The following is a 19,952-nucleotide window of genomic DNA, read 5'->3' on the forward strand; positions in this document are numbered from 1 at the left end:
TGCAGTGTTCGGGACTACCCTGTCGAGGAGAAGCGCCCCATATCGTAGCGTTGGACCCTCAGAGACTCTTTTCGAAGAACCGTAGCAGTTCCGAGCACCGGAGTTCTCAGCAGGTATTTCAGCAAGTGCACCAACTTTACCCTTTCAATCACCTAAGACCTAGTGGCTGCGCAGTCACCCATACACATTGTGACAGAGTCACTGACTCAGTAAGCTGGAATGGAGGATGTGTGTACTTTCCAGCACTAAACCAGTTAACCTACAGTTGGAGATCAGCATACACCTGCAGCCTAATTAAGCAGGAGGCCTGAGAGACTGCAGGTTTAAAAAACAGGAAGTTGGTTACAGAAGGTGAGCTTGTTTTTCCACAGGAAGGTGGAGAGAACTCTCCCGGCTAGGAAGCCGTAGCTGCTGCTGCTCTGGTCCCCCAGTCCTGCGAGGAGCTTTGCTGCTGGGACCAGCTGGGACCCCAACCCAGGGTAAAGATAAAGATACAGATTGCTGCGAGGCTGGACACAGCTTGCTCCCCGGAACCGTGTTCCTGTTTGCTGTTGGAGCTGCGTTACAGATAAGACTTTATTATTATGCTTATAGGTTATCCTTTGTGTAGCATATGTTTTGGGCATGACCAGATTAGCTGGCTGTCCTGTTAGTAAGGGCTCAAGAAGTGAGTTAGTTTCCCTAACGGGAACAGGCTTTAATTTCTAGAAAGAAGTTTTTAAAGGGACAGTGCACCCGTACTTTATTTTGGTTGTGGCTAATAAACCACTGTAGTTGAACGTTTCCCACCATGTCTAGCGTCCTACTGACCCCGCGGCGAGGCTGTCCTGCCACACCATACACACGGCCGTTGGGAACGAGAGAACTGATTAGCGTATTTGGACACGGGGTGGGAACACCCGGTGGCGGGATTGGGGGAAAGTACTGCTGGCGTCCGCCGAGGTGCAAGTTATTGTTGGCGTCCGCCGAGGCACATAGATGTGGACGTCATCCGTGGCGTGTTAAATGTTTTGTACCAGCATACCGGAATGGCATGGCATGTAATGTATCATAAGGTTGACCTATCAGTAAACGAGATTGGTTTTATAACATGGTCGTGTAAGAGAAATTCTTGTATAGATATCCTGCGAAGACTAACTCCCCCTTTGGCGGGATCTGTCGCAGGTGGAGGCGCTGCACCGAACCTATATATATATATATATATTGTATGCACCCCGGGCTCTCCGTGGCAGAGGCTCAGGCCCTGTGAGTCAGCAGGTAACACAGCACAGAGTAACAGCTTGCCAAGTGATAGGAAGCAGGGTTACATAGATAATTGGCTACTTTAGTGAGCACAGTCTCTGTTGAGTGAGATGTATGAAACCCAGATTAAGGGTACCAGGTGGCATTGGAATTAAGAAAGTTGATCAAACCGGACAACACAAGATGTTCTAGCAGTTTAGAGGCAAAAGGAAGGAGAGATACAGGTAGTTAGTAAGGCACATAGGATCTAGGGTGTTTTTAGAATAGTTGTGATCACAGCATGCTTTAAGGAGGGGGGAGTTTATCTGGAAAGGAACAGAACTCCTCCTCACGTTTAAATTTCTTTTATGTACCTAATTCAAACTGTTATGTTCTTTAGCTTCAAATCTTATATATTCTTTGATGTATTCATTTTATTTTAAATTGATAACAGCTGGCATACAATTGTGAGACAGGTACTTAATAAATCTTTGCTCCTTACTGCATACTCCTTGACAAAGCGCCATAGTGCACGTGAAACTCGTGGGAGGAGGAGTTCTGTTCCTTTCCTTGTCCATTTTTATGTAGGTCATTAAAGAACTTTTTACTTACTTTCACCTGGTGAGTTCCTGATATTTTCTTACATCAGAGCAGCAGTCATCTCGATCTCCCTCCCTCCCTTCTTTTTCTATCTACGTGGATCGACGGACGCCACAGGGAAACCCAGAAATTGAGTCTGCAAGCTGTGACTCACCTGGATCAGCAGTGCGGAAGGAGAGGCAACGCGGCGGCGTTACATGGTGAGCGTGTGGCTCCACACCGCAGCCGGTCGGGAGAGACAGGGTAAGAAGATTTAAATGAAGCATTCAAGGGGATACACAGTTTGGTAGGGTTCACCCGCCTCCTTTAAGTTAGCAAGTTGTTTTACTACCCTTCAAGTCTCCCCAACTCCTAGCACTACAGTAACCACTCAGGACTAGCTCCAAGTTCATACCTCCTTATTGTTTAATACTATCGCCACCCACCTTAGAGCTGATATTCGGTTGTTTTCTTTTTAGCACGTAATTCCTGCAGCTGTGTTTTTTGCATTGTAAGTACATGCCCCAGTTGGTCCTGTACGCCTTGTGACATAGTCCAAAGATGTTAGGCAGCTTTCTGCCCCATTTTAGAGCAGAAAGTGCAGGAATAGTTAAAAATGATCCGTTCCACATCTTCCCATTAACTCGGGCAGCTGGATGGAAAATCCAGACCACAGATTACAATGGCTCTAGTTCTCCCTCACCTGCTCTTCTAATCACATGCACAGGTACTTAGAGCAGAGAGGTTTTGCATTTCACTCTCTCTCCTTAGAGCCTGGAGGCTGGGGGTATCGCGGCTCCCCTGTTTCCAGTGTCGGGGTTGACGGCCCCTCCACGTATCACAGTACCAGAGGATTTGCCTGGACACCACAAACAGATAAGACAAAACAAATGATTACTGCTGTTGCTAAAAGACTGTGCTGTATCTTGTGACCCTGGTAGGTTTTTGCTTATATGATTTTGGTTTTATTTCTTGAAATAACAGTGTGGGAAATATTGTAACACTGAAATATGTGAACTGCTGAATGAAAGTATCTGAGTACCTCTAACCTTCACATGTTAAAGCTGCAGTACCTTACTTGGATGAAAATAAAGCAGGCAGAAGCCTGAGTTAAGCAGCATAATACTTTGCATGATCCTGTTTGTTGTATAATTAACCCTAGAAGACTGTGTCGGGAAGAACCCAGACAGACGTCAGCACTACAAAAGAGGGGCGTTTGTCACATATGGTGGAGAATGCGGGTCGACACTAAAAAGTCTGTGGGTTTGCAAATAAATGCGGGGGTTTAAAATGGCCGCCCAGCTGAACTAAAGTACAGATGCTATGAGTGAAGTCTGTCCCACTGTGTATATCAGTTGTGCTTCTAGCATACACAGAGAATGTGCGAAGTGTGGATGCAATAGCACCCTGAACCCAAACAGAAAACCAAAATGTTTTGCTGAAGAAGAAAAAAAAAAAAAAAATTGCATCTAGCAAGTGCTGTTTGTAAAGCTTATGCCTTTTGCTGAAGTGAGTGAATTTGCAGCTAGCAAGTGCTGTATGCAAGTTGCTGAAGTGAGTGAAATTGCAGCTAGCAAATTGTCCCTGCCGGGCTTCTAAAATGGCCGACGTGAAATGTTTGTTTTGTAATGTACATAATCATGAAAAACAGTGTCCCTTCAGGCCATACGATGATGATGATGATGATGATGACTCGTATGTGGCCCCTGGAGGAGAGCCGTACCCACAGATGAATTTAGTATGCTGGGCCTGTCATAAAGTAGGTCACATGGAAGATGTGTGCCCCAAAATTTTCAAAGACAAACAGCTGCAAAAGCAAGCAACGCCCTATGAGTGCAAGCAAGATGTGGAAGCTGATACCAGTGAGCGTGTGCCCAGTACCACTGATATCTCTGGAGCTAATAAAGCAAAAAGAAAGAAGAAAAAGAAAACTGTTCCTCAAGTCACAGGGGAAGTGACCGAGCCACTTGAACCTGCGCTGTCAGGACATGCGTCAGAAAGGCGCCGAGATGTGCTGCAGACCGGAGTGACCGGCAGAATTGTCACGGGAACAGTGGCAAAGGAAAAGGAGGAGCAAAGGGAAGCTGAATCCTTGAACCAGGATAAAGAGGCTTTGGTTTCTGCACTCCAAGCTGCCCGCCATGATTATGAAGTCCTGCGGCAGGGATTGATGAAGGAGCGAGAATGTTGGAAGAAAGAGCAAGAATCTAACAATAAGGGGCGAGAATGTTGGAACAAGGAGCGAGAAGCGAACGCCGAGTTACAGAGGTGTATACTTCCAGCTTTACAAGAGCACGAGGCTTTGAAGAAAACAGAGTATATCTTACGGAGTGAGCTGGAAGAGGTGACGACTAATCTGGAAAAGGCCAACACCGTAATTGCCACCATGGATGAAAAACAGATTAAGTCTGACAAATTGATTGCTATCCTAAAACAGAAATACGGGAAGGCTCTACAAGAGGTTCATGCGCTCAGCACAGAGGTGCAACACTTACGCCTGGAGGGCCACGGTCTGAACACAGAGCTGGGAATGTTGAAGCAAACCCATGAGAATGCCCTAAGTGAGTTAGAGACTGTAAAGCAAGAAAATGAGACTCTGAAATTGGAAAATTCAGATTTGATTGACCAAGCAGAAAAAGTAAAGAAACAGTTGACTCAGGAAAAATTAGAAGTGCAGGAAGCACTGATGCACACTCAGAGCCAGCACCAGGAAGAAATGGACGCTCTGAGAACAGAATTGCGACATGTATGCACAAAACAGAATTCTCTCGTGGAGGAACTTAACATTTTGAAAAAGGAGAAAAGCATTAGAATAATTCAGAAGCACTGCAAAGCTCTTGTCCAAGGAAGAAGGGAAAGAGAAAATTATCGGCGTAAACGCGCCGCAACTATCATCCTACAGGCTGCCTACAGAGGGATGAAAATTCGTCGGTTCAATCACCGGAATAAAGCAGCCTGTGTTCTTCAATCATTCTACCGTGCCCGCATGGTACGAAACAGGTTCCTCATTATGAAAGGAGCAACTATAAAAATCCAGTCTCTGACTAGGATGACACAGAACAGGATTCGCTATCAAACCCTGAGAAATGCGTCACTGGTTATCCAGCGGTACTTCCGCCTGAATAAATGTAGACCTCAGGAAAGAGAGGTCCAAGACTACATGCCTGCCGGCTGCAAAGGTAAAATACCACAGGGTACAGCCGGAGTTAGTGAGAGCCCCATCAAGGTGAAGGTGCTCCAGGTAATCAGTGCTTCATCTTCTAAGTACCATAAAGGTTCAAAGGTCGCAAATCAAAAGCGACGAAGGTCAATGCTGGCCTTGAATTTTTCCGGATCTCGCCACTCTGGGCTACAATATAAAGACATAGGGGCCTATGCAGAGAGCAGCGCTATTTTGAAATTCGCCATTTTTTGGAGAAAATCGCGCAGAAAGCAGCAGAAAATGGCGAGTTCCGAAAAACGCGCCAATTTTTCTTTTCTGTTTGTAAAACTCGCCTCGCGGCTGGCGAGAACCTCAATCTCGCCAGTTTTAAATATATCCTAATGCAGAGAGGCGCGAACGGCATCTAGCGGCGCGATTGTCTCCTTTTTGCCTCGCCAGAAAAAATTGGCAAGAAGCTGCCGCTCGCGGCCATTGCAATGGGAAAAAAAAGGCGCGAATTTGTTTTTACACGTTTCTGAAGCGCGCATCTCGCCAATTTAAACTCGCCACACGCATCCATGTTAAACATAGCAGAATTCGCACTTTTCTGCATATGGAGAATAAAACTCTCCAAAAAAGCTACTTTTTAATAAATTCGCCAATTTTAAAATTCGCTGCTCTCTGCATAGGCCCCAAAGACTATCCGGCCCCAGAGTTCCGTCAGAAGCTAAAGAAACAGTCCAGTCATTTGCAGTTTGCAGCGGCCTATGAAATAAAGTCAGGAAATGTAATGGACTGGAAGTCAAAGAAAAAAAAAAAAAATGTGTTTGGGGAATTGACCGATATTTTTTTTTTTGTTATTACACGTGTGGACTATGTCACGGACACTTAACTATGCAAATAAGCTATTGTAGTTAAGATATATTAGGCCTCTAGAATAAGCATTTTGTCAATGTTACAGTATTATATTGGTTCTCTGTGTTGAAAATGTAGCTAAACTACAAATTAATATACAGGGTTGATGGCCCTTTCGGTTGGTAAATATATAATGAGGTTCATATTCTACAGTAGAAAAACCCAGGGAGATAATAGAAATTGTTTGGTTTTGTGAATATATATCATATCCTGGGTTGTAAGAATGTGTGCTAGACACTTATTTTTCAAAATAGTTCCCTAATAGAGAGCAACAAAATATGTTTGCCAAGTATAGTCTCTTATGACGAAACCTATTGTCCATAATTGCCGTGGAAAAAGTTCATATTCGTGTCATGTGAATACTTAATGTTGTACTGAGGAGTTAGCTCAAGTATTTCGGGTAGGACGCTCACCCCAGTGAGGTCCATGGCCGCTCACCCCAGTAGGTGTGAGCTGGGGAGGGGGATATGTGACATAGTCCAAAGATGTTAGGCAGCTTTCTGCCCCATTTTAGAGCAGAAAGTGCAGGAATAGTTAAAAATGATCCGTTCCACATCTTCCCATTAACTCGGGCAGCTGGATGGAAAATCCAGACCACAGATTACAATGGCTCTAGTTCTCCCTCACCTGCTCTTCTAATCACATGCACAGGTACTTAGAGCAGAGAGGTTTTGCATTTCACTCTCTCCTTAGAGCCTGGAGGCTGGGGGTATCGCGGCTCCCCTGTTTCCAGTGTCGGGGTTGACGGCCCCTCCACGTATCACAGTACCAGAGGATTTGCCTGGACACCACAAACAGATAAGACAAAACAAATGATTACTGCTGTTGCTAAAAGACTGTGCTGTATCTTGTGACCCTAAATGAGAGAGCATTGTTTTAAGCTGGGGAACCAGTTTAGTTGGCCAGCAGCTGTTAGAGAGACTGATTCTTATGTGTAGTTAGATCCCTGAAAGGGATAGGTTTTTGCTTATATGATTTTGGTTTTATTTCTTGAAATAACAGTGTGGGAAATATTGTAACACTGAAATATGTGAACTGCTGAATGAAAGTATCTGAGTACCTCTAACCTTCACATGTTAAAGCTGCAGTACCTTACTTGGATGAAAATAAAGCAGGCAGAAGCCTGAGTTAAGCAGCATAATACTTTGCATGATCCTGTTTGTTGTATAATTAACCCTAGAAGACTGTGTCGGGAAGAACCCAGACAGACGTCAGCACTACAAAAGAGGGGCGTTTGTCACAGCCTGTAATAACATGCGCCATGGTTGTCACTTGCTGAGCCAGAGCAGATCATGTTCCAGCTGGCTCCATGAAGGGCTTGTTTATATTGGCATGGGGGGCAACTGTGGGGCTGGAGTCCAGTGGCTGGAACAGACTAGCCGGAGAGTATAAATGGTCAGTAATGAAGCAGAGGTTAGGACTGGCGGCAGGCAAAGGATGGTCAGGAACAAAGCAGAGGTCAGGGCTGGCTGCAGGCAAAAATGGTTAGAAACAGGTAGAGATCACGACTGGAGAGAGGCAACTGAAGTCAGGTCCGAGCAGGGTCTGATAACCGCAATAGAATGTAACAAGGAAGCAACAAGCTTGAGTACTGGGATGAACCACAATGAACAGACACAGGAAACATGAAGCAGAGGTTTCAAATAGGGCTGGTTGCAGAAAAGGGACAAGTGCAGGTGATTAAGTAATTAGCAGGTTTCAGACAGCGGTCTAGGACAATTGGTCACGGCCATTCCGCAGTGACCAAATGACAGCCAACTCTTCACCGCTGCCTACCCTGCCGCTGGGACCTGCTGCCGACACCCACCACTGCTATGGCAAGTCCCTATGTTTAACTCTTATCCAAACACCCCCTACCCTAAGCCCCCACCCTAAAACCTTCTACCATAAGCCCTTAAAAAAAAAAGCTACCTTAAAACCCGCTACCCTTCCCATACCCTAATACCCCTTAAATGAACCCCTTACCCAAACCACTAAAACCCCTTAAATGAACCCACTATGCTAACCACTAAAACCCCTTAAATGAACCCCTACCCACACCGTTAAAATGCCTTAAATTAACCCCCTAACCTAGTAGCAACCCTAGCCAACCCAAAGCCATACTCTGCCACTGCGTACGACACAAAGGCTTATACTTGTGCTTGGACGTCTGGTTAAATACTCGTCCGAGCTTCAGATTACGTTTGTGGATGTAGAATCAATTGGCCGGTACGAATTAAGAATTCATCAGACTGATTTTCAGTGATGGGGAGGAAAAACGAATCTTTCTTTTTGAGACTGATCTGCAGCTAAAAGAAAATGGACAATCTGAGGCAGAATTCAAACTCTTCTGAAATTTTGCCCTTCTCTACCATTTGATGTTGTACGGTTGGGAGGGTGTAACAGGGGATTTGTCCCTGTTCAAAAAGGTGCCTCTAATCCAGCAGTGTGGTGGTTAACTGCTGGTAGTCAATTAACCAACACCACCTGGCTGATTAGAGGTTGGTTAGAAAAGCCTGCCTTTGAGACAGGAAGAGAGATTCCTTAGTCCACAACTGGGCTGACCAGGAAACAGACAGAGCAGAAGTTCCTGAGTCTCACAGATGAGACTGACAGAGGGATCACAGATTTCTGGAGCTCACAAGACTTCTACACCTGAATGCTGAGATAATCTGAGGAAAAGGCAGCAACCCAGGAAAGAGAGAAGCCTTCCCCCTACAACTACGAGACAGATAAGACTTTTCTTATAAGACTGATTATCTATGTCTGTCTATATATATATATATATATATATATATATATATATATATATATATATATATATATATATATATATATATATATATATATATATATCTAATATATATATATATATATATATATATACACAACAAAGAAAAAAGCTGCGCCTCTAAAGAACATATACTATATATATATATGCTATAACAATATCATGTAAATATGGATGAATATCTTAATAATATAAGCAATATATACACATATATGGTATTTCGGACCTATAACAGTTTCAGGCCCACAAAAACATGAACAATAGTATATAAAAAAACTTTGAGAAAGTTAGCCGTGACTGACGAAACGCGTCAGGGAGCGTCGTGACGTCAGACGCACAGACATTGGAGTCTACACGAAGCGCTGGAGCGTATTGATCCAGGCGCGAGTGCTAGAGGCACCACTATTACGGGACCTCTTTCTTGGACTATTATACAGCACACCTGCCTTTTGAATTTGCTGGGACTCTGCTCCACTGCCAACGGAGCCTGGGACGGCCCCAAAAGTCTGCAGTCTAACCGGATGGTGTTACCAGCCCTGGGAATCTGCTGTGACGTTGCTCCCTTACCAACGGAGCCTGGGACTGCCCCAAGAGTCTAGAGAAAAACCGGATGGTGGTGATTATTATATATCACATATGCTTGATTTTATTGCATTTTTGTAAGTGCGTTTTTTACCCCCCTCTCTCCCCCCTCCCCCTCATTAAATACTTTTATACGCTATGGGCGTGCGCTCTCCTCTTTTTTCCTTTTTAGATATATATATATATATATCTAATATATATAATGTCTCTATGATTTGGGCTGGTGAATCGCTAGACTACAAGTGTAAATATACTCCAACGTGGAGCAGATTTTGTTTGTGGATTTTCACATGTTTGCTGTGTTTAAAGCAACAGGCGCAATAAAGCCTTATTTAATTTCACCTTAAAACCAGTCTCCATTGCGTACCTCTGCACACATCTCTTACATATGGTATCAGAAGTTGGGATGAGAGGTGGCCCTTGAAGTTCAAAGGAGAATGCCCTGTGAATTTTTTTGTGCTTTTGCCTGCATAGTTCCTGCAAACAGCCTGAGCAACAAAGCAAAGAATCACATGCAGCAGAGACCAGAATTAAAGGGATACACATCCAGGCAGGAAATCTATACTGCACTGAAGAAAGCCACAAAACCACAGATGGACTCTTTTCCCCAATCCCAAGAGGAGAGAGACTGCTGAAGCAGGTAAACCTTACTTGCCTATCACAATAATGTGTAATATGATAGTTGAAAAAGGGGCTTTGCCTTCCAGCCGTAGTCAGGGTTCAAGAAGTGAGTTAGCGTTCCAGAGGAGCTAGGTTTTGTTGTTTTCTTTAAAAAATAAAAAAAATTGCGCTGAAGCAGTGAATACAGATTGTGACCCACAAGCGGTACTGATTCTGGAAGTAAAGGCTGCCACACCGCATAGGACTACCAGCTGTGAATGGAGTATATGCAGAAAAGTGTGAAAATTGATGCAAGACTGTGCTGAAGCAGGGAAACTTTTACAGACGGTGACCGACGCAAGGTACTGATTCTGGGAATTTAAAATGGCCACCCAGCTGAAGTCAAATACAGACTCTGCAAAAAAAGGGAAGAAAATTTGTTCCTGGTGTAAAGAACCCCACCACACGGAGCAGTGTCCCTTCAGGCCTTATTCAGACGATGAGAGTGAATGCATGCACAGTACTGCTAATATTGTAAAACATACCAAAGTAAAGAAAAAGTCTACAGAGACACCAATGAACTCTACAAGCAAAGTCTGCCCACCTGTAGGACTACCAAAATTTGGGGTTCTAGCAAATACAGTGGAAACAGCTGCAATAGCGCCTGAAGAGGTCAGGAAGAAAAATACACCTGAGAGCCCCAAAATGGAGGACAAGATACAGCGTTCCTGTAATGAACCCTACCCCATGGAAAAGTGGCCCTTCCAGTCCGATAAGGAGAAAGACATCTCTTATGGGGAACCCGAACCGAGTCACACCCACAAAACACCCCAAGAATGGTGGGGGTGCCTGAACTCGGTACGAACCGAAAAGACCGCTCTCTATGATGACTAATGTGATTGGCAAGAGCAGGAGCAGCAAATCACCGAATATATACGCCAGCTAATACAATTGCAAGAAAAGCATGGTGGATCCAGTAAAGCTTCTAAAATTCCAAATATAGATGTAGAATCCAGTATTCCTGATGGGACGGAGTCATCCAAAACAAAGAGGGGAAAAAAGAAAAGCGGGTCTTCACTTACCATGGAAGGAACAGACATGTCCGCAGATCCCGCAGAGGAAAAGGGGGACCAAGATGCCCTGCAGCCTAGAGAACATGGAGAATTCGGCCCGCGGATAACCGAATATCCAGAGGGCTCAAGGCAGAAGTCGTGTACCCCAAATAAGTGTCTGTCCGGTGCTAATGGTGAGAAACCCTCAACCAACCATACCAGGGAAGCGAAGCCGGAACAATGACTGACGATCCCTTGAACAGCCCTGAAGATGCCCGGAAAATTGCCAGGCGTGACTGTGATCTGCTCCGTGAACAATTGAAACAAAAGAAAGATGATTACACAGAGCTACTGAAAAATAACGTGAAGCTACAGAAATATGTGCTCACAATGTACTCTTTGGCCAGGACAGAATTGGACGATCTAAAGACTGAGCTAGATGCTGCAAACACTACTAATACCACCATGGTGGAAAAGCAGAGCCAATCTGATAAAATTATGGCTAAACTGAAACAGAAGTATGAAGAGGCACTGAAGGAGATTACAGTCTTTCAGCAAGAGGTTCACACTCTTCGCATAGAGTTGAATGCCTCACAACAGGAGGTCAACAGTGTCCGGACAGAGGAGGACGTATCTCAGAGGGAGGTTCATACTCTCCGCATAGAACTGATTGCCTCACAACAAGAGGTCAACAGTGTCCGGACAGAGGTGGACGTATCCCAGAAGGAGGTTCATACACTCCGCACAGCACTGGATGCCTCACACCACGAGATCGGCACCTGCCGCACAAAACTGGAAGTCTCCAAAAAGGAACTTCACAGTCTCGCTGAGGAGCTGGACAATTCTAAAGAAACTATTGTCAATCTTAATAGGCCCTGAAGAGTACAGAGACTGAAAAAGAGAAAATTTAAGATTAAAAAAAGAAAATTTGGAGTTGACAGACCACATTAATTGAAAGAATGAAAAGCTTCACAAGCTTGAAAAAATAAAGAAACTGTTGGAAGATGAGAAGTTTGAAGCAGAGCACCGACTGCAGAACCAACTGCAAGGTCTGCATACACACCTCCAGAAGGCCACACTCCCCCACACACGCGGGACGCTATCATTGTGACCGCAACATACAGTATTACTCAATTCAGTTGTGGTGTCCCAGCGTTCATTACATCACTACCACGATCCTGCGAGCAGCCTTAGCATTGCAGGCTCTCTCCTACAAACAAGGGTCTCTATTTTTCATTGCTGTGTAGAATTAGGCATGTCCTCGAGCACATCAGCATTGATATCCAATGATCAGTGCTGATGTAGGGGACAGTGCATGCATAAGTCAGTGTCCTTTGTTTGGCTCCGGTTGCGCTCGATACACAGTTACAAGTTTGTTACTGTGTGTATTTTGTGTCACTCTCCCGAGCGGTCTCTGCAGGAAGCTGCTGAGTCATCCTACTCACGGCAGTATTTGCTTGCTGTGGATTCGCAGTCAGCTGTGATCGATCGGGCGATCGTACTATACCCACCTTACAACACAGCAGTCTACCTACAGTGGGTTACTGTGCTTCGGTAACAGGTCGGGTGATTGACAAACAATCACCGTATACAATAGAACACAGCAGCCTATGTACATCAGGTTGCTGTATTTCCTGTGATCAGGTGAGGTGACGGGTATCAAATCCCCCTTCATAACGCAGGCGTGCACACCAGGCTCCCGTGCCTTTGGAGCTGACACTTCACATTATTTCTACCTAGGGACACTACATTATGCAAGGCATCCTTTGCCCTCTTCGCTGGTGATCTCGACGGATCCCTATGTGTTATATACATTAACTGCCCTTTTGACATTTATCCCCTGCAGCAGTTAACACTGCCTAATCCCTAATGATGGAATAGTGGCTACTTACCCCCATTAAGGGATTTCTTCTGCAAGGTTTTTTCTGCCGGTTTCCTCTTCATATATTTTGAGGTATACCTGCACTCACTTTCAGTCAGGGTATTGGTAGGCTGGTTTCTGATTTTCTAGCCTCCAGCTACCTATACCACTGGCCATCAGGGCAGTTAGTATACAGTGGTGATTAATATTAGCCCCTTCACTCTAACTATAATTAGGCTGTCATTTACAGCATGAGATTTTTTTTTTTTTTAAAGTTTTTATTGGAAAGTACAAATACAGCCATTGTTCCACAGCCCATTATCACCTTTCCGGTTTTGTTAAACACATATGAAAATGCCTCGGAAACACAACCATTTAAAACTTTACAAACAAGACCAGACGAACTTGACAGGGGAAGAGGGGAGGAGGAGGAGGAGGGGGGGGGGGGGGTAGGGGGGGAGGAGGGGGGGGGTAGGGGGGGAGGAGGAGGGGGGTGTAGGGTGGCTAGACTTAGTTGTAACTTTCTCGCTGATTCTTGGCCCACTTGTTAGGCCATATCTAAGGAATTTAGCTGGGGCAGGTCCTCCTAAGGGTTCTTTCTAGTATTGGGTTTACCCTATTCTGTGACCACGTGAGGGTCTGCTAACTGTGCGTCACTATGTCGTTTTGTCTAATCTGACCTTAAAGGAGACCGCACCTAGGTTAATTAGTGCAAGATCGAGGTGGCGTCCAATCCGGGGATATCTACCTGGGTCAACCATGGATCCCAGACTTTTAGAAAGTTTGTGCCGGTGTCATTAACTAAACTCGTTAATTGTTCCATCCGGCAGACATGCCAAATTCTGTTTTTGATCTTTGGGATATTTGGTATCTCCTGCTGTTTCCATAGTGCTGCGATCTCGCATCTTGTGGCAGTGGCGACATGCGCGATTAATTTATGCGACGCATTTGACAGACCCTGGATCCGCCTGCCCAAAAGGAACAGCCACGGGTCCAGGGGGATCTCCAAATCGAGAATCCGCTGAATCCAGTCTCTGATTTGTTCCCAAATAGGGGCCACCTTAGTGCAAGACCACAGCATATGTCGGAGATCTGCTGCTTCCCCACACTGTTTAGGGCAGAGAGGGGAGTAGCCTTTTACAAATTTCGCTAAGCGCGTCGGAGTGTAGTACCACCTCATAAGGACTTTATATGCGTTCTCCTTTAATGTGGTGCAGATTGAGCTTTTCGCCGCCGCCTGAATAATTCTGTCCCATTCGTCGTCCTCTAAAGTCTCTCCTAGGTCGGATTCCCAGTGTCTCATGTAACTCAGTCTGTTGTCAATGGGCGACTTCTGGCAGATCACTTCCCTGTACATTCTAGATGTGAGTCCCCTTGTGTCCGTAGCTCTAGAACACAGCTGCTCGAAATTTGTTCGCGCCGGTCGAATTGGCGTCTTATTATAGAAATCTCTGACCTGGAGGTACCTAAAAAATTCGCTGTTTGGGATATTCTTAGAGGATTTAATTTGATCAAATGTTTGTATGGTCGTTATGCCCTCCAGATCTAGTAGCCGGGATAATCCTTTCTGTGTCCACATTAGGAAGTTTTTGCTATTCAGGCCCGGAGCGAAGTCTGTGTTGCCCACTATTGGTGTCATTAGCGATGTTTTGGTGGTCAAATTACATTTGAATTTCGTGGCCTCCCAAACTTTTAGTGAATTGACCATGGTCTGTGTCGGGTTGTGCATCTTGCGTACCCCTGCTTTGGGTAGCCAGATTAAATTTTGGAGTTCAATTGGTGCACAGCAGCTTTTCTCCAACTCAACCCATCTCCGTAAGCTTGGGTCTGTGTGCCATTGGAAAATCTGCCCTAATTGGGCTGCTTTATAGTAGGCCAGCAAGCAAGGCACCGATAACCCTCCGCCTGTTGTAGGACGTTTTAATATTCCCTTATTGATTCTTGGGTTTTTCCCGTTCCAGATAAATTTCATAATTTTTGACTGGAGGGAGAGGATGTCCGCCTGCACCAAAGGGATAGGGAGACTCTGGAAGAGATATAGCATCTTTGGGAGGAGATTCATTTACACGCTATGTATCCTCCCAATCCACGAGATGCTCCCCTTCATCCAGGTTCGGAGATCCTCCCCCAGCGTCTTTATGATCTTGGGGAAATTTGCTTTATATAGTGTTTTGTACTCCCTTGTGAGATACACCCCTAAATATTTGATAGCGGAGGGTTGCCATTTGAATTGAAAATTGAGGTCAATCAGCTTTTCGACTTCTTTTGGTAGATTAATATTGAGGGCTTCTGATTTAGACTGATTGATCTTAAATCCCGAAATTTGGTTGAATTTACCCAATATGTTGAATACATTGGGAAGAGATGTGAGAGGTTTGGTTAGTGTGAGAATGACATCGTCCGCATAAAGAGCGGCTTTGTGCATTTGGTCTCCCACCGGGATACCAGAGATATCTGGGCTATTCCTAATGTGTGCCGCCAAGGGCTCAATACATAAAGCGAACAGTAATGGCGACAGCGGGCACCCCTGACGAGTTCCGCTTTTGATTTCAAACTGTTCTGAGGGGGAACCTTGATATCTCACTCTTGCTGTGGGGATTTTATACAACGCCAGGATGGCCTGCAGGAGGCGTCCCTCAAAGCCAAATGCTCTCAGTGTTTCCGATAAGTAGGGCCAATCTATTCTATCGAAGGCTTTCTCAGCGTTCAGACTTAACACCATGGAGTGAATTTTTTCTTTTTGGGCCAGATCAATTAGGTCAATGATTCTCCTGGTGTTATCTGCCGCTTGTCTACCTCCGATAAACCCTACTTGATCCGTGTGTATTAACCCGGGAAGAACGCTACCCACCCTGTTGGCTATAAGTTTAGAGTATATTTTGAGGTCCGAGTTAATCAGTGAAATGGGCCGGTAGCTCTTACAGTCTGCCGGGTCCTTTCCGGGTTTATGAATCACCGATATTGAGGCTTGGAGCATTTGTGCTGGGAATGAGGCCCCTGCTAAGATTTCATTGAATAGCTTCAACATGTGGGGGGCTAGAATTTTTAAATATTTCTTATAATATAAGTTTGAAAAGCCATCTGGCCCTGGGGCTTTAGCCGGTTTTAGTGCTTTAATGACCCCAGAAAGTTCCTCCATCGTGAAATCCGACTGGAGTGCCTCCCTATCGCATCTCTTCAGAATGGGTAAATGTGCCTTTTTTAAGAAGGTCCGTAAGTCTTCCTTTGTTTTTGGGTTATGGGTTACCTTATCTCCATTGTATAATACTTCGTAATACTTTTTGAATTCCCCTGCGATGTTCGCTGGGATGGAGGTAAGGTCCCCATCTTGGTTTCGAATCGCATGAATGTGATAATTTGGAAGCTTATTTTTTAGCTTATTGGCAAGTAGTGTGTCAGGCTTGTTGGCCTTTTCAAAAAATTTCCGCTTGGACCAGGTAAATTCCTTCTCAGCCTGGGCGGAGAGGAGGAGGTTAAGACTCGTTTTAGTGGCTAGTATCAGCGTGTGGGCATTTTTGTTTTTTTTTGTGAAGGGAGGAAAGCTCCGCTAGCTGTTCCTCTAGCTTCAAAATTTTACCCTCCCGCTCTCTTTTCCGCTTAGTGGCCAGATTCATAATGACCCCCCTGAGGGTAGCCTTATGGGCCTCCCACAGTGTGGAGTGTGTAGCCACGCTCCCCTCATTTTCCTCGAAGTATTGTGTAATCTTTTTCCCAATTTCTAGCTGTAGGGCTGGGATTTTCAGCAGAATTTCGTTTAGTTTCCAGTTCGCTCTAGGTCTGTCTAGTGGGATTAGTGTGCATCGCAGCTCTATAGATGCATGGTCAGACCATGAAATATCATGGATCTCGGTGTGAGAGACCCCAGGGACCATTCTGTTGGATACAAGGAAGTAATCTATCCTGCTATATGTGTCATGTGGGTGTGAGTAGAAGGTGTATTCTTTCTGTCTCTGGTGTTGTTCCCTCCAGATGTCGAGTAGCTGGCAGTCACGTAGGCCCTGTCTAATTGTTAGTACGTCGGATCTGTGTGTAATTTTAGTGGATGTACATTTGTCAAGGTCCTCCCGCAGCACCCTGTTCAGGTCCCCGGCGACAATGATATTGCCTCTGGCCACTCTGTTGAGTTTTCCAAAGAAGGTAGAGAAAAAACTTGGGGCTGTCTCGTTAGGGGCATATATTGTTGCTAAAGTAATTGGAAACCCTTGGATTGTCCCTCTTACTATGAGGGATCGTCCCTCTTTATCTTTGAAGGTCCTATCAAGTACGAACGGTACTCTTATATGAATTAGTATGGCCACCCCTTTTTTTTTGACCTTTGCGGAAGACAAAAAGTGTGTCGGGTAGTCCCTATCTAGGAATTTGGGGTAGTTGTCTTGGGAAAAGTGTGTTTCTTGCAGGAACAGAATTTCTGCCCCTTTGCGCTTATAATCTCGGAAGGCGATTCTACGTTTGGCCGGGCTGTTAAACCCCTTAATGTTATGTGATACAAGCCTGAGTTCCTTATTCATTTGAGAATATGTGATGGCTTTGCTGCTGAGTTCTGCTCCGGATAGATGTCCCTGGACCAAATTCCCGACTTTCTCTCCTTCTCGAACTGCGATGTCTCACTTCGCCACCTACAGGGAAACACAAGGGGGAGCACACAAAAGGGTACACCTGGGGGGACACATGAAACACTAAACAAGACAAAAGACAGTAACATTCTCGTCGTCTCGGCGCCGCCGCCTCTTTGACGAGATCATCGCCCTTGGGAAACCGGGCTCCTCTCCAAATGTCCGGAGGAAACGTGGGATGAGGTTTACTCACCCCTCGCGCCCAGTCCCCGAGGACTTCACTAGAGCCCAGGAGAACCACCCTCCTCTCCCCTAGTGCGTGGCTCATGCGGAGTTTAGAAGCAGGTCTCTCTCTCCCTCTCCTGCCTCGCTCTCCCTAAACTTGAATTAATGAAACCTAGCATCTATTATGTATAACTAGCGTCTGCCCTGGCTTTGATCACCCCTATAGTATATCCGGTTAATCCCTCTGTGTCCTGACCTCAGCAACCTGCGAGTCTTTGTGAGTCCCCTAGTACTCTTCCTCCTTCCTTTTGCTTTCAATCTTCCCCCTTGACCACCGCTGTCTATCTAAACCTTTTGTCTTCTTACTACTCGCTTTCTTGCCCCACTCTCTCTCCGCCTGTCCCCCTCAACCTACTAACCCGACCTTAAGTCATTTGCTACCCAGCTCCTCCTATCCTACATCACGTCCCCCTATCCTCCACTTCCAGTCACCACTCCTCCTGTCCATCTTGCATCTTTCTATATCTTTCTGATTTCCTCCTTGCCCCACCTTTCTTTTCCCTACTTACTAGCTTCCCTCTTACTCCTCTTCCTTCTCTCCTCTCTCCCTCTTCCTTACTCTTTTCTTCCTCCCTGCCCCATTTTTAATTCAAGCCTACTTCCTTACTCCTTCTTACGAATTTATCTCCTAAAATGGCTCCTTTTCATCTTCTTTCCTCTCCTCCCCTTGCTTTCCCCCTCTGACTAACTCCCCCTCTTTTACTTACCCTGCCCTTGCTCGCTTACTGGGACCGCCGCTGCGGCGCTATCCTACTGCTTTTCCCTTTCCCCTGCCATCTTTCTGCATTACTCAGCTTCGGATTTCAAACTGCCCGCGGCAGGCCGGTGAGGTGGCTAGTTTAGGCCTGCACGGGTCGACCGGCATCTTCTGGCCTACTTTGGGGTCCTACAGCAGTCCACGGTCTTTGGTGGTGATGTCATCTGGTCGCGCCAGTGAGGGCAAGTCCCGCGCCACCTCCAAGATGGCGTCGCTCCTTCCGGTGCGCCTCTGTGACGCGTATCCGGGGGGCGGCCATCTTGGAAGTCGTCTCTCACCAGTGCGGAGGTGCGCCCATCTGCTCCTGCTTCCCGCTCACCACTCTCTTCCGGCTCCTGCGTTTCATTATGGATTCCCGCCTTCTGGGTCTGCTTCGCCATCTTGTGTCGGGGGCCGCCATTATCTGCCAGGTAGGCCACACTTTTTCTCCACAGGGGTTCTGTTTCGTTGCAGGTTGCCTGGACTCCGGACATCTGTTATTGGGGTGTCGGGGATCCCCGCTCTTTCACTCGGGGATGCGTTGCTTTATTTGGTGGTGTCATCAATGTGACCCGAACTCAAACATATTAGGTGATGGAACTTCACCAACTTTTAACATAGAACTGATTCTTTTTATTAATCCTCTGGGACCTTTATGTTGGTGCTGCTCCCCTTTGCTCTCTTGGGGATCTTGCCCGTTGGTCCCATATCGGCTCTGGGAGGGCATTGTTGTGATCGTCCGCTGCCGGGGCCTCCCCTAGGCCTAGCTTATGGAGGAAGGCTGGCCCCTCCTCTGGTCCTCGCAAGGTGTTCGTCTTGCCGCCTCTTGTTACTTGGAGGCCAAAGGAGAAGATCCACCTATACCTCACCCCCTTATCCCTCAGGGCCTTTGTGATCGGCAGCAGGGCTCTACGACGAGCAAATGTCTCTGGGGATAGGTCTTGGTAGATAGACATACGCACGCCTTCATATTCTACGACTGGCAGGGGTCTTGTTTTGTGTAACACCGCTTCTTTTGAGCGGTAATAGTGCATTCTGAGCACAATGTCCCTTGGCTGCTCGTGCATTAGAGGCTTGGATCTCAGGGCTCTGTGGCACCTGTCGAGGGCTAAGCATTCTTTAGGGGTGTCAGGTAGCAGCGACTCTAACCATTTCAGGATAAAATCCTCACAGTCTAGGACTGTTTCAGGGACCCCCTTCACCCGGAGGTTATTTCGTCTGTCTCTGTTTTCTGCATCTTCCTGGCGGTCCCGCAGCTCATTTATTTGCTCTTGGAGACTGCTGTATTTGCGGTCCTGTCTCTTTATGGATCTAATTGACTGGTCCATTTTAGTTTCTAGGACATTCGTCCTCTCCCCCAGCCCGGTAACCTCTCTCTTTACGTCCTTAAGTTGAGCTTGTAGCAATGCCTTGAGGTTTTCATATAGCTTATCCAGGTCGCATTGTCTCACCGGCCGTGATGCAGGATTATCCTCTCCTTCCCCGTCCGGCTCCGTTTCCGAGCCGGCGTTTGAATGTGGCGCCATTTCTCCTCCTGCACCGCTTGATCCCGCGCGGCCAAAGTACTCTGGTAGCGCCTGTTTTGGGGGTTTTCCGTGACATTGCGGGGTACAGTGGAGCTTTATATGCCGGATGGAATGTTGATCGGGCGATTTT

Source organism: Ascaphus truei, chromosome 5 (assembly GCF_040206685.1).
Source record: "Ascaphus truei isolate aAscTru1 chromosome 5, aAscTru1.hap1, whole genome shotgun sequence".
Classification (NCBI taxonomy): Eukaryota; Metazoa; Chordata; class Amphibia; order Anura; family Ascaphidae; genus Ascaphus; species Ascaphus truei.